This window comes from Pipistrellus kuhlii, unplaced genomic scaffold, assembly GCF_014108245.1.
Source record: "Pipistrellus kuhlii isolate mPipKuh1 unplaced genomic scaffold, mPipKuh1.p scaffold_m20_p_5, whole genome shotgun sequence".
NCBI classification, from domain to species: Eukaryota; Metazoa; Chordata; class Mammalia; order Chiroptera; family Vespertilionidae; genus Pipistrellus; species Pipistrellus kuhlii.
In genome coordinates this window covers 34,680,150-34,705,615 of record NW_023425551.1, presented here as the reverse complement: position 1 = coordinate 34,705,615, position 25,466 = coordinate 34,680,150, and positions in this window count along the sequence as shown.

Genomic DNA, 25,466 nt, shown 5'->3' with positions numbered 1-25,466 from the left:
TGTAAGTAATTCTAATATGTAATAATTTTTGAGATTACCATTTGCCAATAAGTACAAGCCTATTTCTAATGTATACATTAAAACTATATGATAATCTAAAACAAATTCAGTACCTACACCTAAATATATTTTCTATGCTTTCCTCTTGAAAAAAGAAATCACAATTCTGTTTGTGTGTATGTTGTTTTTTTGTTTTTGTTTTTGAATCCTTAGCCACAACCAGTTTGGCTCAGTGGATAGAACGTCAGCCTGCGGGTTTGATTCCGGTCAAGGGCATTTACATTGGTTGAGGGACATCACCAGTAAGGGGTGTGCAGGAGGCAGCTGATCAATGTTTCTCATCAATGTTTCTAGCTCTCTATCCGTCTCCCTTCCTCTCTGTAAAAAATCAATAAAATATATATTTTAAAAAGTCCTTAATAAAATTACCAACAAAAATTCAAGCCAAAACCTAGAAGAAGAAAAGGGGAAAAAAAGTATTGTGCGTTTTGGTAATTTGGACATTGATCCAGAACTACTTAAAATTTTTACTCACCCTTTCTTTTTAGAGTTCTATATATTATTTTTATTTTTTTTATTTTTTTTATTATTATTTTTAATTGAACACTTTAAGGAACACTGCAAAACCCAGTACTTCCCAAAGAGTGAATGACTGTACAGTAAATATAAAGGTAAAAGAAAACATGTTTATTTTACATATTCCTAAGAGCCATCTCAAGTATGGTAATAGTCACAGTAAGTTAAAGTTAGAGAAAGCTGGATTCTGGCATCACATAAAAATATTCCTGTAAAATATTCCCCCAAACAAAATTTCCTCAAGACACAATGAGCTACCCTTTCCTAGAAGTCCCAGCAGAGGAATGAGTTAGAGCTCAGAGAGGCCGTACCAGGTGACCCAGGACCAGGAGTCTAGGTTGCCTTTCACAGAACCTCGCCCAGCCTGCCTGCCCTGGTCAGGGATGTGTACAGGTCTGAATGCTTAGTTTTCATTTACAGCGTCTCTGTCCTAAAAATGCATTTGTTCTAACAAGGACTTTGAGGAAAAATATAGCTTTTAACCATTCAGACATGGCCTGTGGGAGTCAGTGGATCAAGGAGGAGATGACAGATGCAATTGGTTTGTAAAAATTTTTAAGCCTTAAGAGAAAGATCTCCTAGGAGAAGTGGCGTGTCTGCTGCTGCTTTTAAAGTGACGGAACAATAGATCTCAGGCTGCCTCAGGTGCTGCCCGAAGAATCAATAAACTCTCTTTAAAGGCCCACTGATGTCTCATGAAAGCCATCCAAAAACATTTTATTTATAATATCCATCTTATTTCCTTCTGAACAATGTCACTCCCCTACGGCTGACAAATTGAGAAAAGGCTGATTTGTCTATTTTACAAAATATCCGTTTTAATAGAGGACAGTGAGAGGTAATTTAGAAATTCTTCTTTAAAGAGAACCCTCAACTATGTTTAAATAGAAAGTATGCCCATTAGGGAAATGTTTTTATGTAAGGCAAATAATTTGGAGCTATTAAATGACTCAGTAATACCTTCTAAAATATTGATATATGAAAAGCCTTATTTTATTGTTAATATTTAATTCAAAAAACTAAATTTATAACTATTATTTGTTTATAAAACATTAGAGGATATCATTTCCAAGTAATCATATGTCAGTTGGTTGACACTCAATCTATAATCATTGAATATATAAACAGGTTTCCAATTCATTGAGACTCTTGTTAGGGCCTTTCCATTGGAAAATGATAATGATAATATATTCCTCACAAAGTTATTGTTAAAATTAAATTATAAAACTTCTATTATATATAAATTCTTGATACATTGTATAACAATATACTTTTGTTTCTTTTTTAAAATACTTTTATTGATTTCAGAGAAGAAGGAAAAGGAAGAGAGAGCAAGAAACATCAATGATGAGAGAGAAAAATTGATAGGCTGCCTCCTGCATGCCACACACTGAGGATCGAGCCTATAACCCAGGCATGTGCCCTGGCCAGGAATTGAACCATGACCTCCTGGTTCATACTTTGATGCTCAACCACTGAACTACACTGGCCAGGCTATTCTTTTGTTTCTTGCTGAAGTATTTATTAGTATACTATTTATGACTTAATGTTCACGAATACCTATGTATTTTGTATTTTAATATGACCATACAATATCAAATCAAACAGTTAAATATAATTTCCCATAAACTATATGAATCTGCAAGTTTCATAATCCACATTCTTGACATTATTCTGAAATTTATTTACTAAACATATGTGAGCTATCTTTAGAGACTTTGTTTTAATGAGGTTTATGGTATTGTTAGTATAAAATTAGTAATATTTTATTTAAATTTTGTTTACAGACAGTAAAAAGCCAAAGCAATGTAGAGAAAAAAAGATAGTAATTAAACATGAATGGAAATAATAATATAAACTATTTAGAGATGAGGGAAGGGAACCAGGCTGTAGAGATCTAAAATTTATATATCTACACTCAGGAGGTCACGTATAAGTTTTATTACATAAAGCATAGAGTGTAAAATAGGGATTTAAAAAGAATATAGGGCACATGGGAGTGTGTAAATGTGATGTTTCCTTTATGGACCTTCAACAACAAAAATGTTAAAAAATATAACAAGCCCTGTGAATACAAAGTACTATTTTTTATATAAAGCACTATTTTTTATCTTTTCATAGTTTACTTTCTTAGCAAGTATAGTATCAATAAAGTTTGCCTACATTTTTTTATTGATGTTGGAATTGTGCTAAGGTATTTTATTTGTTTGTTAGAATATTAAGGGAAAATATTGAATTTAATTGCCTTGAAGAAATCACACACCTGCCAGTAACCATCATTCAAAGATTCACAAACTTACATCCTAGGTTTCAGAACTCATTTCAGTTTGTTCTCTTCTGCAGTATTTTTAAAATAAATGTCCTATTTTACCAAATATTCCTAAATTTTTATAAATACTTCATGCATACAAAAACTAACTAAATGTATCTTAATACTTTTCTTTCAGTTTATTAGGTTTCTGTTTGTGGTGTTGACTCCCATTTAGAACTTGATTTATACAAGGTAGTGAAAGCTGTTTAATCCTCTGAGCATAGTAATAGTAATATATAAAGCAACAGAGGTACCACTACACACCTATTAGAATGAGCAAATGCTATCAATGTGGAACAACAGAAACTCTCATTCATTACTAGTGTGAATGCAAAATGTTATGGCCACTTTGAAGGACAGTTTGATAGTTTCTTACAACACCAAACCTATTCGTACCTATGATCTAGCAACCTTACTCCTTGGTAATTACCCAAAGAAGCTGAAAACTTGAGTTCATACAAAAACCTGTATGTGCTTGTTTATAGAAGCTTTATTGATAATAGCCAAAATGTGGAAGAAGCCAAGTTGTCCTCTAGATTAATAAATTTGGTACATCCAGAACATTATTAAACACTAAAAATAAACGAGCTATCAAGCCATGAAAAGACATAGAGGAAACTTAAATGCACATTATTAAGTCAAAGAAGCCAATCTAAAGAGGCTACATTCTAAATGATTCCAACTATTGTATATGACATTCTGGAGAAAGACAAAATTTTGGAGACAATTAAAAAAAATCAATGGTTGCCGGAGGTTACAGAGAAGGATAAAAAGGCAATCCATAGATGATTTTTATGGCAGGGAACTACCTGTATTATACTGTAATGGTAGATATGTGTCATTATATATTTGTCAAAACCCATAAAATATAAAACACTAAGAATGACCCTCATATAAACTATCAACTTTTTGTGAAAATGATGCAGATACAGGATCAGCAATTATAACAAATGTACCCCTCTGGGGGGCAGTGTATTTGTGTGGAGGTAGGACTTTCCTTTCTTTCCACTCAATTTTGCTGTAAGCACAAAACTGTTCGAAGAAGAAGAAGAAGAAGAAGAAGAAGAGAAGGAAGAGAAGAAGAGAAGGAAGAAGAGGAGGGAAGAGAAGAAGAGGAGGAGGAAGGAGAGAGGAGGAGGAGAAGGAGAGGAGGAGGAGAAGGAGGAGAAGGAGGAGGAGGAGAAGAAGGAGAAAGTCAACTTAAAAATAGGTAACAAATGGCATTAGGTAAATGTTGGCACGAAAATGAGTGATGTTGGTAAAGTTAAGGTCACAATTTTTAAATCTATGAGTCCTGAAAGTTAATATAATATATCTTCTGGAAAACAACTCTTACTTGATTTTTATCTCCATCTCTAGAAAAGTTTGAAACTTCCAGTCTCTGTAATTCCCAATTTTTCCCTCTGCTCTCCGCTCTTCTCTGGTCAACATTAAATCTTGTTTTAAATAAAGAAACTGCCCTGGAAACTGTAACATGGATCCATGGTGAATATACAGGACTTTTCATTACTTATAATGAAGAATGGAATGATATTCTATTAAAGTAAACATTTTGTTTATCTGCAATTAAGAGAAAGGAGATGGTTTAATATTATCATTACCAAAGGCTAGATGCTCAGAAGTGTGGACTAATAACATATACAACATTAAAATCAGTCAGATTTTACTCTACTAAACTTAGACTACTTTTTAAAATCTCTGTCTGACATGTAAAATGTATCCTAGTAATAATGACACTAGACTATCAATGGGAATCCTATGTAATAAAAGACTAATATGTTAAGTGTCCAGTTGACCAGTTGACCATTCAACCAAAGAATAATATGCTAATGATATGCTAAGGACGCTCAACTGCTCATTATGATGTGCACTGACCACAAGGGGGCAGATGCTTGCTCTGACCAGGAGGTTAGCTTGCTGCTGGGGTCCAGCCAATTGAGACTGTGTGAGACTCTCATGGTCCCTCCCTAGCTAGTGAACCTCCTGAGCCTCTCCCCGATCCCAATCATGTACCAGTGGGGTCCCTTGGTCTGGCCTATGCCTCTCGCAATCCAGGACCCCTCGGGGGATGTTAGAGAGCCAGTTTCAGTCCAATCCTGCAGGCCAGGATGAAGGACCCCACTGCTGTACAACTTCCTACACTGGCCTCTAGTACTTTAATATTTATCTTGAAAAAGACTAATCAAGTATAGGTAGAGTTTCCCTAGATGTAAAAACCCACTAATTAAAAGAAGAGACAAATTTATGGAGATTCATCAGTCAAAATTATGAATTCTTTGTGACTGCAAATAATACCATAAATAATATCCCAGAATGTGCTTCTTTGGGATATTTAAAAAATATATATATATTTAATTATTTCAGAGAGGAAAGGAGAGGGAGAGAGAGGGGGGAAAAATCAATGATTACAAAGAATTAGTTGCTTCCTGCACCCCCCACTCCAACAATCCTGAATATGCTCTGAGCTGGAATCAAACTGTAATCTCCTGGTTCTTAGGTCAGTGCTCAACCATTGAGCCAAGCTGGTAAGGCTTCTTTGGACTATTTTAAGCTGGTTATTTGAGGGCCAGAAGGATCATGAAGTACCTTTGACATTTTTTCCCCAACAGCTGCAATAGACATGGGGTACATATGTATTTTTGAGTTAGTAGTTTTTTTCAGTATAATATTGATCTTTTCTCTATCTAAAATGCATAATAATCTAAAAATAATTATTGGATACTCACTGGAGGATCATTAAAACTCCATGTGCTCAGCTGTTGTTAAAGGGGATAGTTTCAAAATAATGCAATAACATATTTTTTCTATAATATTACTTGGCTTGACTAACTTCAAGAATATTTTTAATATTTCCCTACTGGAATATATCTTATTATAGAGTAAAGTTAATTGGAAATAACTTCTTAATGTTTATATAGTATGAATCCTTAAGTATGTCTATACTACAAATTTAGTAATAAATATAATAAAATAGAACCTTAAATCAAATAAACAGAATCTGCTATAGTTTTATATGCCAACACAGGATGGTTATTTCATTGAAAAAGTCCTTCATTAAGTAATTTAAACAACAACAAAGGTAGAAAATAAAATATTAAAACAACTTTTTCCAGAGAAATAATGCTAAGTGTGCTTTTATTTTCTGAGGAATAATAATTATACTGAACCATCTCATACAAGTTATACCCTAAAGTACAATTAGCAAACAAATAATTGGCCATTATATATCCTTTAATCTGACTGACTTCTTTCAGTACCTTAGAGAAAAGAGATCTCCATATACTCATTACACCCTAGAATACAATATCCTGGTTATATAAATGACATTTCTAAAAATATAATAGAGCAACTAAAACAATCACATTTTAATAAGTGTGTGATTTTGGCAGAAATATTATTGTTTCATTGGGGAACTTCTTTTTACCCATGAGTTTGCAAAAGAATGCCATGATTGTTTAGTTCTCCCGCTCTTACCACCATTGATATCTCAAGGGGCAGGCTAATCAAGAAAGAGAAGAAAATAACAAAGAATATTTCTAAATTTTGGGAACTGGAAACATACACTAGGAAATTCCTTCTATTTCATATTAGTTGTTACAGAAATTGAAACATGGCATTTATTGATAAACATATTCTCTGGCAGGCAGGGAAACACACTCTATCTGTATCAAGAAAATACAGGCAGCCGGGACCGGTTTGGCTCAATGGATAGAGCGTTGGCTTGGGGACTGCAAGGTCCCGGGTTCAATTCTGGTCAAGGGCATGTACCTTGGTTGCAGGCATATCCCCAGTGGGGGGTGTGCAAGAGGCAGCTGATCGATGATTCTCTCTCATCGATGTTTCTAACTCTCTATCCCTCTCTCTTCCTCTCTGTAAAAAAAATCAATAAAATATATTTTAAAAAAATACAGGCAAAACATACACATGAGAAATCATACATAAATTTCTGGAAAGGGAGGAGAGAGAGAGAGAGAGAGAGAGAGAGAGAGAGAGAGAGAGAGAGAACGCGCATGTGCAACTTTGTAGTGGAAGACAGTTAAATCTCGGCTCTCTGCATGATTTTACCCTTCCTAGTATGAAAGGAGGTGCCTTATTATCTATCCCATAATTTTCTCATTCTGCCAAATATAGAATTGAATTTCTAGTACTTTTAACCAAGAACCCAAATTAATACAGTTATCATCACTATAGTTTCTTAGATTGCCTTCATAATCACTAACTCTCTGCATTATATATGGTTTTAAATGTTATTGCAACACAATTAACTAACATGTAAATATTTATTTTCCTCATTTTTTCATTCTTCTTTTTCACTCAGTAATCCAGTGATCTGTAACTGGAAACTAGAAACTAGAATTATTTGGAGTAGACTTGACCAGAGATGGTTAATCTACCTATTACAGACCTGAGGAACACAAAGATGTTGTTGGCTGGAACTCTGGGAAAATCTTTGAATTTTTGGTAAATAATAGACTTGTGATTAGATAATATGTAAGAAACACTCAGGAGTAAAGGAAGGAGATTAAAACATTTCTTCTGAAGGTAATGAAATTGTTTCCATGGAGAATAATAACATCTTTTTAGGCACAGTGATATAGTTCATTGTTATCACCATTTTAGAAAAATAAGAACCTAAAAATTCAGAAAATCTGAAGGATTGCAAGGCTTATGGCTGGAAAATACAAAGCTGGTAACTAAATTCAGTTATCTCACTCTAAATTTGTGTTCTATAGTTATTCTTCAGTGTTCATATTACATTAACGTTGTTCCAGGATTCCCACCATACCTGAGACTTTTGTGCAAAAGAAGTGCAGTTTTGCCTCGGTGTATTTTACATTTAATGCAAGACCGAAGAAAATCTCTGCTGGAGTAAACTAGACTCACAACCAAGTCCACTGCCAATACTCTATGCTCAAACCCTAGTATATCATTAGAAATATTTCTTATAGAAAAATAAATGTTTTCCTACAAGAGCTAAATTATATATAATCTGCTTTACAAAAATACCCTAGTCTCTGAATCTCTCATGATGAGTAATCCCCCCAAATAATTCCAGTCCCTTTTAATTTGAGAATTCTCCTTGGCTGACTCCCTCAGTCAGCTGTGAAGCTCTCTGCTGAAGTGCCACTTCCACTGGAATTCACTGATTTTACTTTAAAAATGATAAGAGAACATCTAATTTTTACTAAGTTTAAAAAGAATACAAAGACACTCATATAATTATAATAAGCTCAAAAGAAGTATGAAAGCCAGAAGGAAGGATCTTGGTATGTCAGAGAAGAGTTTTGGAAGAAATTGAAAAGTGATGGATGAAGTAAGTGGCTGGAGACCGGAGAGAAGTAGATCTTTTTGGAATAGAGAGCAACAGGCAAGAATGCTGATGGCATAGCTTCATAGGATTAGAAGTGAGTCTAGAATTAAATAAGTAGGTGAGAGTAATAGGATTTAAAAATGAGGAGGGATAAAATTAGGAAAATAATTTAGACAGTTTCTCAATTGTCATCAAAGGATTTTAAAGACTAAATTGATGTGATCAGATTTGCATTTTAAATAGATGACTTAAGGGCAGTGATATGGATGTTTGAGAAAAGGGCAAATTATGAGACAAGAAACAAGACAGGAAACTTTTAAGTACTTCAAACAAGAGATAATGGTGACAGGTTTGGATGGTATCAAGTTCACGTACAGAATGGAAGTGGTAGCTGAGAGGAAATGGAGGCAAAGGGCAGAGTAATTAAAAAAACAAAACAAGAATAAACTCAAAATGGACACAAGACTTAAATATAAGCCATGAAAAGATAAAAATCTTAGAAGAAACCATTGGCAGCAAAATTTCAGACATCTCTCTTAGAAACATGTTTACCAATACATCTCCTAGGGCAAAGGAAAATAAGAAGAAAATAAATGGGACTACATAAAAATAAAAAGATTTTGCACAAAAAAAAGAAACTATCAATAAAATGAAAAGAGAGAACACTGCATGGGAGAATATATTTGCCAATTCAAACAATAATGATGTATCACCTCACACATGTCAGAATGGCTATCATCAACAGATGTGGAGAACAGAGAACCCTCATACATTGCTGGTGGGAATGCAGACTGATGCAGCCGCTCTGGAAAACCATATGGAGTTTCCTCCAAAATTAAAAATGGAACTCCCATTGATCCAGTGACCCTACTTCTAGGAATATATATATATACTATATATATATATATATATATATATATACATATACATATATACCAATGCACAAAATTCAAAATTCATGCAAGGGGCTCAGCCCTTGCAGCTCTGGCTTTGTCTGGAAGGTCATGTGGAAGGATGTCTGGAAGGTCATTTGGCTGTCCAGTCTAATTAGCATATTAGGCTTTTATTTTCCTATATATAAAAAAGGCAGACCCCATGACAAATGAAATGACCCTTCAACTGGTCACCATGAGGTGCATTGAGCACCTCTCAGTCCCTTCCCTACCCTGCCTGGCCCTGCAATCTCCGATTGCAGCATGGTGAACAGGGAGCAGTGAACAGAGCAGCAGGGTGGGACTGAGTCCATTCATTTTATTGATGGTTTGTTTTTCTGTGCAGTCCCTGGTCCCTTCCCTAGCTGCATGTTCCAAGGAGAACTGAGGTGAGTGGCAGCAGGGTGGGACTGGCAAACTGGGTGGAACCATTGACCTCTTGTTCCCCCCCCCCCCCCTCTTCAGGCTCCAAACACAGCTTGGTAAAAGGAAAACCATGGAGAACCCAGGTGAGTGGCAGCTGGGGAGGGAGTGATTAACCAGGGAACTTATGTGCATATATGAACAATGCATAGACAAAGACACTAGAGTGGTGAAGGCCTGAGAGGGATAGGTCAAGGCAAACAAACCCCTTATACAAACTAAGGGGACATCTGTGATACTTTCAAAAACTAAGTTAAATTTTAAAAGCAAGGAAAGGCATAGATACTTTAGTAACGCTGACGTGGGATAGTTAATACTGTGAATCAAATTCCCAAACCTTCAATTAATGGTAGGGAGGAGCCTGCATAAAAGCAACAAAGAACAATAGGTGTGGAGTTATTTACCACTTGATATATTCCTTGGTATACCATCAAATTTTGAATAGGTATAAATTTTATTTCTGCTTCAACTAAGGACATATACTTTTATAGTGATTTTTATAAGATAAAATATTGAGAAGAGACTGAAGCATAAAATACTATCAGTGATATAAGTCATCATCAATCAAGCACCAAAGAGAAATTACTTATTTTGGGGAGATATGACAGTGAACTCACAGTAGTAGACAATTCAACTTAAAAGTGACTCCATGCTTAATAGTGTGACCTACTGCATAGCATGTTGAGATGAGAGCATTTTTTAAAATTGTTCATTATTCCAAATTTCAATCATCCTTTAAAAGAATTGTTAACATATTCTTCTGTGTGTGATCATAGATGTGGTTTAAATAAAGTTTGATGAGTACTATAGTTGAAAGTGCAAACAGGAATCTAGAGGATGTACACATAAAGCTGAGTTTTCCTCCTGCTCTGGGCAACAATGTTAACTTTTCAAGAAGATTCCAGAGCTCTACCAGTTAGGAGCTTTATTAGATTCACCTAACTTTTAAGATATATGCTTTTTTCCATATATATTTAACCCCTGAATTTTACATAGACTGCCCAAGATCAACCTTTTCTTGGGAAATAATTTCACATTTACATTACTGAAAACTAGTAACACTAAATATTTTTTTTTTTCTAAAAGGCAAACTTCAAACACCACCAGGTGTCTTTCTAACTGGGGAATCTTCCTTAAAAAAATGAATATCTGTGTTTTCTAAAAGCTGGAATGGCATTTAAATTTTATTCAAATTTGTCATTGGGCACTAGAGAGGAATATTAAAATCCCAAGTACTTTTAAAGAGAAATTTTGGTCATAGGTTTGCATTCAAGGTGCAGATATGTGCTTGAGAGATTCTAGAAGGACGCATGTCAGTTCTTCTAAATAAGAATACTGTCAGTTCTTCTAAATGAGAATTTGAAAAAGAAAGTGGGAAGAATTTTGAATCTTCCTGCCAGCTCAGCAAAAATATAGAATGCTATCTGCTAGACTCAGTTCTGAAAGAGAAAAGTGTTAGGCATTTTTCTCAGTAGAAAAATATACATTTCAACAAAACAGGTTTCCAGCTACTGCTTCCAACCATTATTGAGTAATAAAAGATAGTTGCTATTGAAATCTAAAGCTTAAATGAGTCTGAGCTAAGAAAACAGCACACATTCAAGGCATCATTTATATAGGAGAAATTCTTCAGGAGAAACCCGTAAAACCCAAAGATATTAAATAGATTTATTACCTCCTTTAAACCAAAAAGGGAGACTATTCAGCTCCACACTGTGCCCAGATGCTTTATAAAGAGCATCTGTGTTGCTTGGAAATCATCACTCAATCAACTCAAAATTCATGACCAGATTCCCTTTGTAGTTGCTCCTGATTAGGCCCTCCTCACTGAGAGAGAAATAGCACAGGGACGAGGGTCACTGGTGTATAACACAGAGCAACTCTAGAAAGCTTTCCCCTGCATCATACTGACAGGATCCTAATAACCACGAGATGCTGGAAAGAAAGTCATGTCATAAATTCATCATGAACTCCGGCTCTACCAGAATAACTTAAAGTAATGGTGTTAATGACAGCACGGAACTTGAACTCTAAAAGGCTTGGTGTTTTGATAAAGTGACCTATTTTCCTACCTTCTTCTGGTTATTGACTTATGTGCAAAATATATGTCACTTAATATTTCCATTAATACTTAAGTAAAGTGGAGGGGGAAGTGTTGGGAGCTCTCTGTTCTCACAAGATACTGCACATACTTTGCAGAAGGAATTTTTTCTTGGAGAAAACTCCTGTCTCTCGCTCTTCTGTTAATTCTATGTTTCAGGTGACACAAAATTTAAATTTCAGTAAGGTAAATTCCCAAGATTGAAAGAGGCAACATTTCCTATTTTTGGAAGTAATTTCTCATCTTAATTCTAGATGTCAGCCTAAGTAACATGGCAGCTCAGGGATGGAGAACATGGGCTCCATACCTCACCCTGCAACCTAAGAGAAAACACAGTGAGACCCATAGGCAGAAGACAATGCCCCGGAGGCTAACAGTTTTCTTGGTCACTTTCAGCTACAGATTTGAATCTCTAATGAGCTTTCCCCCCCACACACACTTGAGCCCTTTAACATCTGTTTCTTTTGGTCTCAAGGTAAATACTGAAAATGAAGTGCTTGATGAAGGTGTTTTCCTGGCAAATGGGGAGCCCTAGGTGCACAGTGAGAGCCTAGGGAATGGGTGTCCAGACAGGAGAAATGTGATCACTTTTTAAAAAATAAAAGACTGCCAGCTGTGTTTGCCCCGTATTAGGAAGGTCTCAGCCTATGAGTGCTGATGGGCGGGTGATAATCCGAGCTGTAGTCACTTAAGCTTGGAGCTAGCTGGCTGGAGGTCATTTCGTGCATAGTTTGGGTTCCATAACAAGTGATTGTAAGTGATGTGTCTCCTTCAAGATTATGTTGCCCAGTTATATCTACATTGGAGACAGCAAAATAGGGAGTCAGGTGAGATTTGCCAGTATCTCCAAACAAACTGCATGGCAATGAGCAAAAGCAATAAAACCATACTTAAAATTTGTTGGGAGAGTTTACACAGAAGAAATTAAAATGTGAAATAATTCTGCATGCAAATAAAGCCTTCTTCCAATCCCTTCCTCCTGGGGGGGCTTCTGAAAATGCTTATTTCAGTGTTGCCCCAAGCACTTCCACATCACTCTCACTCGTGTCTGGGAAATATGGTCCATTAGTTTCTCTTGCATCACTTTCATCAGAAAGAAAACAACCAGAAAAAGGTCAACACAACAAGAAAAACATGTCCTCTAATGTTTATTCATGAACCTGGGTGGCTATCCCATGGAAGGCATAAAAAACAAACAAACAAACAAAACAAAAAAAAAACACACAAAAAACAGAGAGCCAATATATGTGTTTCTAATTTCTCATGCACAAAGACACATCAGTCTTCAAATTTAGTTTAATTAATGCCCTAGAATCTGATGAATGAAATTAGCACACCTCCTTTGAGGCAGTGTGTTCAAGTTCAAGGAATACTTACCAATAGAAACAGGTTTGTTTGTGTTTTTGTTTGTTTTACAAAAATGCCTTCAGCTACACTTTCCTTCTTCCTTTCCAAGTTAGGTTTATCACTGAATTAAAAATAAAATAATGTCGACACTAAATTTTTACACTCTGTTTTTATATGGGTTCTAAGTATTTAAATAGGGTCATGTGTGATTTCTACTTCCCAAAATGTAAAAGTATAGATTTTTATCTGCATGGAATACAAAATATCTTTCCCATATATAAAAATATTTTATAACTCAAAACGAAAAGGAATATACATAGAATCAGATCAAATGGCTTTCTTTAAAGTAGAATCAGAAAGAAACAGAGATAAAATATATTTTTTTCTCATTAAGCAGTATTAATTAATGGTGGGGAAGATGTAGTGCATGATAAGAAAATTTAATAATGTTTACTTCTATTTTCTTAATAGACCTGGTAATATTTTAGAAACTTGTAATATGCACTTTGTGTATGTTCATAAATATATAGGTTTTCCAAAGAAATCCATAATATGAGTGCAGTTTTGTATGTTTTAACCTAGTAATCTATCATGAATAGTTTCCAAAATAGGATTTTAAAATGCAAGTTTTCTACCAAACAAAAATATATTGCACCAATGTTTACAATATTAACATCAAAATATTACTTCTTTAGTTTTCGCTAAAAACAAGCAAAATAGGGAAATAAAATAGAAGGACATTTATTTTTAAAGAAAAAAAATCATCACAAAGTCAAAACGTTTTCTTGATTGACTGAAAGCATATTTCTTTTTAAAATTAATTTAAGTTTTTTTCTTTATTGATTAAGGTATTACATATGTGTCCTTATCGCCCCATTGGCCTCCTCCCCCACTCATGCCCTCAACCCCCTGGTGTCTGTGTCCATTGGTTAGGTTTATATGCATGCATACAAGTCCTTTGGTTGATCTCTCTCCAGTCTGATTGATGCTTCTCTCTGAATCTGTTTTGTTCATCAGTTTATGTTGTTTATTATATTCTACAAATGAGTGAGATCATGTGATATTTATCTTTCTTTAACTAGCTTATTTTGTTTAGCATAATGTTCTCCAGTTCTATCCATGTTATTGCAAATGGTAAGGATCCTTTCCTTTTTACCGCAATGTAGTATTCCATTGTATAGATGTACCATAGTTTTTTATCAGTTCATAAGAAATATTAATGGATCAAAATAATATCTATTTATATATGTTTTCCAAAGAGTGATAGTGAGTACTGGGTACTCCTATGGGATAAGCAATCTCAGTAACCTGGGATAGACTGTTATAAATAGTTCTATTTCCCTCTAAAATAAACAATTTTAGTATACATTGTTGATTTATTTGTATTTTATAATTCTAAGTTTATAACATTGTTATTACATCTATTTTTATTATTAACATTCTATAAGAGAGTGGTACTGGCTAATTACGTTTATGATAGTAAAACAAAAACAGATCATTCTTATTTGGCTTAGTCATGGTTAAAAAAGCAACAACAAAAACACTAAAAATACCACTTAGCAATGCAAGAAAGTTACAGAAAAAAGAAATTAAACTGTCACAATCTTTAAAAAATAAAAACTGTTACTTTATTGAAAATAACAAGGTATTTTATATGTACAATTAACACCTATCTTAAAATGCCAACATCAAACTGAAACACTGAGACTATAGAGCTCTTCTCATCTAAGTCAAGTACTTTTTAGAGCACAGCTCATCACAAATAGTAACTCTTCTGGGAGTTCTAAACATTAAAGCAAGTGACTAACAAATACATGACTTCTCCAGTGTAATAAATAGTAAGATTGAGTACACAGGAAAATGTCCTCTTTTCATGACCCTAATTTGCTAGAAATTTCAGAAAAATACGTTTAAGAAAATAAATAAATAAGTGCAGAATGTTGCTACAAAACGTAAGGACTAAAAATTGTGAAGGTATGAGAAAGCTAAAATATGTAGAAGAGGAATACTGTTTTAGGAACGCATATATCAAAAAGGCCAATAAAAAGGTAAATATTCAATTTCACAAGTAATTAAATGCATCCAAAATAAAACACCAACATGGTACCATTTTTATGGCTGAATTTCAGAGTTTATATCAAGAAGTTATTCGGCTAGGTGAATCTGTGGTAATGCAGATTTCTCACACGTAGTGGGTTAGGTAAAGTATAAATTGTCACAAATGAGATGGAAGCTAATTTACAAATATGTGTCAAAAGTCTTCAAATTTTGTGGTGGGAATAAATATGTTTTGGGCCATCAAGTTGGTGAAATGAATATTGAAAACTTTCAAAATGAGCAGTTCTGCATTCATCAACTATAATTTTAATAAGAATGCAGTAAAGGATGAGCAAAGAGAATCAGTTTCAAGGATTTCGTCACAAAATTGTTTACTGCAACAAAATGTTTGGAAAGAACCTACATGACTAGAACTAGGGGACGGCTTGATTAAGTCATGCTTTATTACTCCTATGATTACTGCTACCCCTAACACCAAAAATTATAGCAGTATTAACCGGGCATTCATGTAAGCCAGGCAATATTCTAAGTCCTTTACGTGCATCATATAAATTTATCCTTAAGAAACTCTATGAAGTTGTGTTAGGATTTTTTTTATTATATATATACAAACAAAAAACATAACACAGACACACACACACACACACACACACACACCGTTTTTTACTCCAAAGTCAGTGTTTTTAACCACTGCTTATCCCACTGCACTTCTACTGTCCTTCTGCCCTCTTGGCCTTGGTCCACATTAGGATTGCCCTGGGCCATGACTGTGTTTCTATTTTTCCTTTCCTTTTAAAATATATTTTATTGATTCTCTACAGAGAGGAAGAGAGAGGGATGGAGAGTTAGAAACGTCAATGAGAGAGAATATTCGACCAGCTGCCTCCTGCACACCCCCCACTGGGGATGCGCCAGCAACCAAGGTACATGCCCTTAACAGAAATCAAACCTGGGATCTTTCAGTCCGCAGGCCTACACTCTATCCACGGAGCCAAACTGGTTTCAGTGACTGTGTTTCTTTTTTTGTGTATTTTAATGTCCAATACAATGTTTAGTACATTACCCACTCAATGAGTATCTAGGGAAGAAAATAGGGATAAAAGACAAAAGGAAGAAATGAGGAAGAAAGAGGGCAGTCTTGCACCTGAGCAAAGAAGAGGCAAGATGAAAGCCATGGAGGGAAGTAGAAAAGTTAGCCTAGGATGAGAGTGTAGAAGTGAAGAGTTAGACATGGAGGGAGATCAAAACAAAACAAAACAAAAACTACAGATTATGGAAATTTGTTTTAATAATCACAAAGAAGAAGGGAAGAGTTTTTTGCCCTTTTTTATTTTAATCTACAAATACATAAAGAAAATTTTGAGCAGCACAAATGTAACTTATTGCTACTTATGCAAACTCTCATGATCTCAAGAAATAATTGGACTTCACAAAAATAGTTTATTTTAAGGAAACAAATGGTCATACAGGTGCTTCAGCTTATAGTTTAATCTCTTGAGAATCATGGAATTATAAAGAAATGTAGGATTTTAGCAACTTATCTAGTCTAACTCCATTTTTAATGTTCACATAAATGATCAGCCCTTAGCCACATAGATGATGAATTAGAACACTAATGTGATTCCAATCTGCTATTGTTTCTAAGACATTACTCTGCCCAAGGAGTGTTCTCTAAATTAAAGGTATTAATGGCTGTAGAAACAGTTGGGCAATCTTAGGGATCATCCTTACTTACCATAAGCCTAAAATCAAAAGGAATATCTTCCTTCTTTTGAGTAATTACAAACTACAAATAAAACCTATATATTTTAAAACTCATTTGGAATATTCCAAACCCATTCTTGTAATGGAAACTTAATGTTTATTTGCAAACATAAAATTTGAAGTAAAATAAGCATTTTCAACATAATCTTACATAGAAATACATTTGTAATTCACTAAAGTTCCAAGGATATAAACCGCTACCCATCGTATTTTGGCAGATATAGAATGCTATTCTCCATTACATGTGATTGCCACAGTTATGTACTATAATAAATTCTGTCAGTTTGGCATTTTTTTATTTGACAGCCTTATAAAAAATAGTACTGCCAAGGAAACCAATTAAAACTTGATTTCCAGCGAGAGTTGGCTCCTTCTGAGTCCTGTGTACCTCAGCTCACTCACAGCGGCCTCCAGATGATCTAAACTTCGCATTGGCGACCTATGGGCTGTAACTGTTTGGAATATTGTATTCCCATTTTTGTCTCTCTTGCTGTTCTAAAGAACTGTGTTGATTATAAAGATATTTGGATAAAGATCCTCATTGCTGTAAAAAATAAAAAATTGATTCCCCTCCTCTATTTTCTCTCTTTCTAATGTTTTAGTTAATAGTGCAATCCCTGTTAATCTTTCTCTAGCGGTAGTAAAAAAAATTGACAGCACTAAGTCAATTCTTTCTATAAACCACTCCCTGCCTTCTACTAGCCAATGTCTGTGCTAATGTGACAGATATGTCACTGTGGGGTTGACATTTCATGTCCACTGAATCAACATTTCACTTAGTTGTAGGATCCCTTCTTTTAAGGATTCAATATGAGGGGTGAAAAATGCTGTACTACTGGAAAAGAGTCATCATTCTTTGACAATAAATATGAGAAGTCTTATATTGTCAATAGGTCAATGTTTAGAAATTCAGAAATTAAGTTATTAATAAAAATTAAAACAGAAAGAGATATTTGAGAAGGAAAAGCAAAGAAAAGAACACCAATTACCTTTATGTTAAGAGTGCTTTTATGTTTAAATGGCAGTAGAATCAATGTGATTTGCATGGCTATCTTTAGACAAATTATTTTGTGGCATAATATTTATGTTTCCTCCAAATATGTTAAAACATATCATTTTTGGTGAGACAGATTAAATTATTTCAGTATTCAGGTAACACTGTACTTTGTCATGAAATCTAAATTTGGTTCAGAAGAGCAATTGATTAAGAAGGCTATAAAATACCTAACAGTGTTCAAGTGCATGAATGTTGTTTTTGTTTTTATTCTTTTCCATTTAACTATCCTCACTCTATATGTGGCCTCTCAGCTATAATACAGTAGGTCCTCGGGTTTTGTCAGAGATCCGTTCCCACAGGCGACGTAAGGCGATTTTGCTGTAAGTCAGAACTCACCTCTATAAGCACCTATGTCACTCACATGGAGCATGTACACAGCAGGAATGAAGTGAAACAGCAATAAATAAATAAATAAATAAATAAATAAATAAATAAGGAATGTATCAATTCCTGACCTTTTCTTGTGGTAAATATATAATAATAAAAAAAAACATAAAGCACATATGTATATACATTGAAATAACGGAAATTCTTTTTTATATAAATAAATGGGAGATGGTGACATAACCATGTATGTCAAGTCCAACATAACCCAAGGGCTGTCTGTAATAGGGTTCAACTATCTGGGGAATCAGACTGCTACATAAATGTATCTCATTCAGACTCAATTATCTGATTCTCACATCACTAGAAAATTAACTAATACTGGAAAGTAAAGCAAAATTTTTTCTAGAAACTCTTAAGATTTGATAACACAACTAAACAAAAAATGTTATTATATAACCACTTAGAAAGTATTTTTCATTCATCAAAAAAATTTCTTGCATAACCATCTGCACAATGCACAGGACTCAAAGCAACAAGCGCAATGCAAACATCATCATGTGGAGCCCAGTCTCCACATGACACTGTCCATGGCTTATCTTTCTGTTTTGATCAGCTATGTGCTGTTGCTTCCACTTGGATGACCGTGCTGAAGTGGACACACACTGTGAAAAATAATTAATCAACGAGGCAGCATTTTGATCAAACTATATTCTGTATATAATATATCTAATAAGACAAAAATAATAATGAATAATTAAGGAAAGCCTGAGATTTGAAGTAATGAGATTATTCAGGCTCTCTAGAAAATGGGCCTTTTGAAAATCTGTTCAATAATTAGTTTTACAATCCAGTAAGATCTATTTTGCAAAAGATACTATTGCTTTTTCAGACTGATTAAGTTAATGATAATATCATATGGGGTAGGAAACCTAACTTTTTACAAAAATTTGTCTTAAAAATAAACTGCTTATTTTGATGCTGTTGTTTGTTGTATAATGTTAACCAGGAAGCTAAACTGTACAATGATTAGAAGTAAATAGATTAGTATTTATACCAAAATTTATAATTGAAAACCACTCAACTTCTTTTATAGTGAATGAATCATTGTTGTGTCAGAATGAAAGAGAATGGACTCTTCCCAACTTCAAACAACTGATTGGTCCAAATTCCCTGTGTACATTATTAGTTTGAGATTTCATTTCAATATATTTTTAACGCATTTTTGAACAAATATCTATTAAAGGCCTACTGTGTACCCATCACTATTACAGAAACCGGGCATATGGCAGTGATCCAATAAATTTACTTTTATCATGAAGCATACATTTATGTGTTACAAGAGACAGTAAGAAAACATATGAAATTGATCAGGCGGTGACAAGTCTAAAAAAATAAAGCAAGCAGGGGTAGACAGGAGAGAAGTGATATTAGAAAAATTGAAGGACATGCCGTCACATGAAATTTCTCAACAAACCTTGAGTGAACTGAGAGGTAAGTCCATTAAAACACGTTGGGAGTGCATTATAGGCAAAGGCAGAGGCAAAGGAAGAGGAAGCCTCTTTATGATGAAAGCCCCCATTGTAAGAATTTTATTGGTTAAATGTTTTGCAATTTGATCAAGAGATTTGAATTAAATATCTGCAGAAGTAGGTATAAGGCAAAGATTGTTTCTCTTTACCTGCCGAAATATTTTTTGCAAAGGTAATTCACAAAACAGTCTTTCATCTGTAACTTTAATATCATATGCTATACATCAGAAGTGATGATATATCTTTTGTAAAATCACTTTTGCACTAGAATATAAGCTTCATGCGGCAAAGATTGTTACCTATTTTGTTGACAAAGATTCTAGTATCTCCAAAGCTGACTATTACATTACAGAGAATATATGTGTTTAAATGAATAAATAATTGTGAACTGAATTAATTTTTCACAAATTATTTGTTTCAGATAAATACTAAATGTGGATATAATCCTTCCTAATTTCTTTCACTAGCATTCATTCCATAACACATACAATTGCCTTAGACAACTTATTGATAGTATAAATATATTCTTTGTACCAAAAGATGCATTTCATTGATTCAAATGATGACATTTTAATGTGTGAAATTTTGAAATCCATCAGAATTTGGGGGATCAAAAACTTCAATAATAATAAGTATTATTTTTCATGCTTTCTTTTTTTTAATTTTGAGAGGGGTTGTTTGTTTTGTTTTACTGATTTCAGAAAGAGAGGAAGGGGGGAAAAAGAGAGAGAGAGAGAGAGAGAGAGAGAGAGAGAGAGAGAGAGAGAGAAATCAATGTGAGAAACATTGATTGGTTGCCTCCCATAGGCACCCCAACTGGGGACTAAACCCACAACCTGGGAATTGATTAGAAATCAAACTGGCGACCTTTTAGCGTACAGGACTGTACTTAACCAACTGAGCCACAATGACCAGGGCAAAACTTAAATAATTATTGATAAAATGTGATTCTTTTGAAATTTCCTATAAACTGTCAAATATAAAAAAATGCTTTCTAGATTTCTCACTCTATGAGTCTTCAATACACCCAAATTGTGATGCAATTTGATACCTTTTTGTGGAAAAGATCTGGTATGAAGAGAAAAAAAAAGCAAAAGGTTGTAAAGATGATCATTAAGATTCATTTGTAATTGAATACTTAAAAGAGGAAGAGTAAAATGATTCAACATAATTAATAATATTATAATGAACCAAAGGGAGGAATGCATCAGAAGTGGACTAAGATTCAGTTTCTACATATAGGCCTAACACATAAGAATTAGTCAGCAAAACCCTAAATTAAAAATGTTTTCTAATTATATACATATGTAATATATATATAGTTATATATTATAAATAAGGATGTGACATTTATCAGAATATGATATATATGACAAAGTGATTTACAAATATATATATATATATGCGCTTGCAGCAGATTTTAAAAGTTTTACATTTAATAATAACTTACTAAGTGTCAAACATTGTGTTTGGCACTTATAAATCATATTTAATTCTGACAGGAAAGTATTATCATACATATTTATAGATGAGTCAGATCACCAATTTTCCTCTCAGCTATACCAGCTCAACTATAAATACATACTTCTCAGAAGATTGAAAGCTGTTTATTTCCTCAAAGGACTTGTAATAGCAATAGTAATTTCACATGAAGTTTGTGGTTTCTAAATTACAAACATGCCCATAACACAGGTGTGGATTACCAAGTACAAATATTAATAATGATAATTTAAGAGATTCCTGATTGATTTTCCTTTTTAAAATTGAATTTTTTAAGAACAAAAAATCCTACACCAATCCATGTCTATCATAGGCAGACTGAAACACTCTTAGCACCTGGGAAGCAGTCACTCTCAGGATGGGTTGGCATTCCAAAGAGATATTTAAAGGTTATTTTCTCATTCAAATACTAGGTTGACAAAGTCAAGGAAGTAGATTACAAAGCAGCTGGACATAGTAATAATAATTATAGAAATGGTTTTATGGAATAGATAGATGATAAATAATAGATAGATGATAGATAGATAGACTGATTGATTTAAAGGGGCACATTCTAATTTAAGTGTATACATTTATTTAATCCGCATTACAACTCTACATGGTAGATGTTATTATTATTACTATTTTACCAATGTTAAAAGTGAAAGACAGAGAGATGAAGTAGCTTTCTCAGTCTGTCTAGAAAAAGGGATACATAAATTTTTTAAATGAAGATAAAGCACATTATCCAGAGATTTATGATAATTAGTTCATTGATATAGGAGTTCTCAGAGTAATACACAATATAATGCAACATGTACAAAATATTTTTAAAAAATTTAAATGCAATTTTACTTGGGCTACATTGGTGAGAAAAATTTAAAGAAAGTTTCATTTCATTTAAAGAAAGTAAAAAATAAATAAATTACCAAATATTTATTGAGCACCAACTAGATTCCAAGCAATATTTTAAAAATGGGCTTATAAAGATTATGACAATATTCACTGGAGTTTAAGATCCAGTGGGAAAGAAGCATTTAAGAAAATGAGTACAACTCAACATAGCAATTGCTCTGATGGATGAATACAAAAAGTATGAGAGAAGAGAAAAAAATGATCCAATATGGCTTTTCCACAAAAAAAAAAAAAAAAAAAAAAAAAAAAAAAGAGAGAGAGAGAGACATTTAAAGCTAATGATTTAAGCATAAATTTTTCATATCAGTAATGGTGGAAAGTACTGGAAGCAGAAACAACCTTGTATGGATGAGCAATGGAGAGTGAGAAAGCCTATTCAAAGAATTAGATGTATTTCCGCCTCACTCAAGATTTTCCCTATAAAGTAGGAAAGTTGTAGAATATGCTGCCAGATAGATAACAAAATGCAAATCTATTTAAAAGTTACAGATGGATTTTAATAAATTCTGTACCTGGCGGTCTGAAGGCAGAAAATAATGAACCCATATTATTTGATACTAGGGGCCCAGTGCACAGATTTGTACACCAGTGGGGTCCCTCGGGCTGGCCTGTGACCTCTTGCAACCTGGGACCCCTTGGGATGTCAGATTGCTGGTTTCAGCCTGATTTCCACAGGCCAGGCCAAGGGACCCCACTGGTGCATATGCACCTGGCCTCTAGTATGTATATAAGATCTTTGGTTAATCCCTTCCCTTCCTCTTCCTTCCATCCTTACCTCTGAGATTCATCAGTCTATGTTTCCATGCCTGTGCATTGAATATCTGCCCCCTGCCTGTCAGTGTGCTTCATAGCTACAGTTGAATGATCATTTGGTTGCTTAGGCTTTTATATAGAGAGATAAAAACTATAATCTCTACATTCTTCATTCAACCTGATTAATCAAAAGATAGATCAGGGCGAAACCGGTTTGGCTCAGTGGAGAGAGCATCGGCCTGCGGACTGAAAGGTCCCAGGTTCGATTCCGGTCAAGGGCATGTACCTTGGTTGCAGGCATATCCCTAGTTGGGGGTGTACAAGAGGCAGCATTTTTTTTCTGGATCAGATGAGTGGGCCAGGGTAGCTTTTCAGACCTTCCTGTTCAAGAACTCTTGTGTTACTAGGGTATAATGTAGATTATATCCATGACTTCTCTACCTTTCCTAAACTAACCTGCATCAGGAGGGTTTTTAATATCAGCTCCAAGTTTCATGTTTCTTGACAAGTTATTTACTGGCCTGGGACACAGTCTGGACTTCACAGTTATTTACTTACTAAAGAATAAATATTTTGCTTTACTTCCTGAACTCCCATTTCTGGGTCGCTCTTATATCATGTCTTTTTGTCTTACCTGGAATTCAAGCTATGTCCATTCTTAGCTTTGGTCCCAGCAGGCTAAGTGTAAAAGTTCCCCTTGGGGTTCTTCCTTAAGATAATAACTAATTCCTGAGATCTAATATTATTCCCCCTCTGCCCAGAGCTTGTGCCTCTGGAAGTATTGATAAAATTGGGTTGTGGGTTTTCTCCGTCTCTCAATTTAGCTGAAAACATATCCTTTGGTGCTTTTATTGTTATTGCCTTGTCACTCCATCTACCTACAAACAAAAAAAAAACCAAAAAAAGAAATTTAAGCGTAAAATTCTCTTCTTACTGAAAGGAGTTTTAGGGGTAAAATAGGCAGGTTTGGGAGTTTTAGACATAAAGAGGATTCATGGGGGAAGAAGGCATAGGTGAGTTGCCAAAGGCATACATTCAAAAAGAGAGGGAAAAAAAAGGTGCCACAGGCTAAGGGGAGAGGAAGAAATCCATTCACAGAAAATATGGAAAAGCCAAAGGATATGGGGAGAAAGAGGAAACAAACTTTCACGAGGAGAGAGAAATGCTGACAAATAGGAGAAAGAGGAAAATAGATTTTCACTGGAGACAGAGAATTCTGAAGGGGGAGAACAAGAGGGAAGCACCACATGGGGTTTGAGCTTTAAGCTGATACAGTGACCAATTGGAAGGCAGTATGAAGAGACAAAGAACTGCAGCCTTTACAAACCTTAGAAAAAAAGGAGCTTAGTGGGTTATCTTCTCTGGGACCCCCTCCCTATGTGGAAGTCTGTGCTTCTACCCTTTTTCATCTACCACCTTTTGTCCGTGGCTTCACTCTTCAAATCCACCTGGACAAAAACCTGGGAAAGAAACCACCCTTGCATCTTGCTCAGGAAAAAAAAACCCACACGATTCATAACCAATGGTTTTACCCTGTAATGGGTCCTCAGTTACTGTACCTTATTCTATTCCTGTAAATACTTCCTATGCTTTTATCAAATGGATTACTTCTTTTTTTCTCAAGGGGGAAAAAAAACAAACCTATATCTTAAAATGTTTGTATATATTTTCTCTATATGGAAAATGGCCCCTTCCTCCAAACATTTGTAAAATTCACCTATAAGCCAAGTTAAATTACATTCCTTTATTGTACTCAATCAGTTGTAAGCTCTTTCCTAGTTTGTTTTTTAGCTCTTTATGAATAATTTCCCCCAATCTCTATTTGGTCTGTGAATGTGTGTGTGTGTGTGGTGTGTGTGGATGGATTTGTTGTATATTTCTGTTTTATCCTTCTTATTGAATACAGGTTCTTTGAGGGTAGGTTTTAATTTATTTCACTAATATTTATGCTACCTGGAGAATATTTTATGTATAATTATAAATCAACAAAGAAATATAAGTAAGTGCTTTTGACTGTGCTATCATATATGCAGCTGTGCACAAGTAATGGGGGAATACAAGAGATATAAAAAGCATAAGGTAAGTCTTGAGGAACTAATAGTATATTATATTTAAAGAAATAAGATTAAACTCACAGAATTGTTATGACTATTAGTGAAGCTGGACTAAAAATGATAGATATTGCATGAGTTCTATGGAATAATGAGAAAATTTGTAGCAATTCTATACTTCTTTTTATAAATAAAATACTAAACATCGTAATACCTATCCTGGATAAAATATTTCACTTGGGGATATCTGAAGACACTACTTGCTATATGTAATTTCAACCTGTACTTATATATTTTCTTTTCCCTTTAAAAAAAATATGGCATAATGAGATTACTTTACAAAGAGCCATTACATAGAAAGGCCACTACTATATAGGGCTGCAGGATTAGACAGTATAGCAGACAGAATAACATTTATATGTTATGACAAGTTTCTTACAATATTTCTGTATTATCGGATATTTCTGAAGCTCTGAGAGGCTGACAGGGAAATTAATGTACTTGATACAATCCTCTAAATGTTTAATAGAGA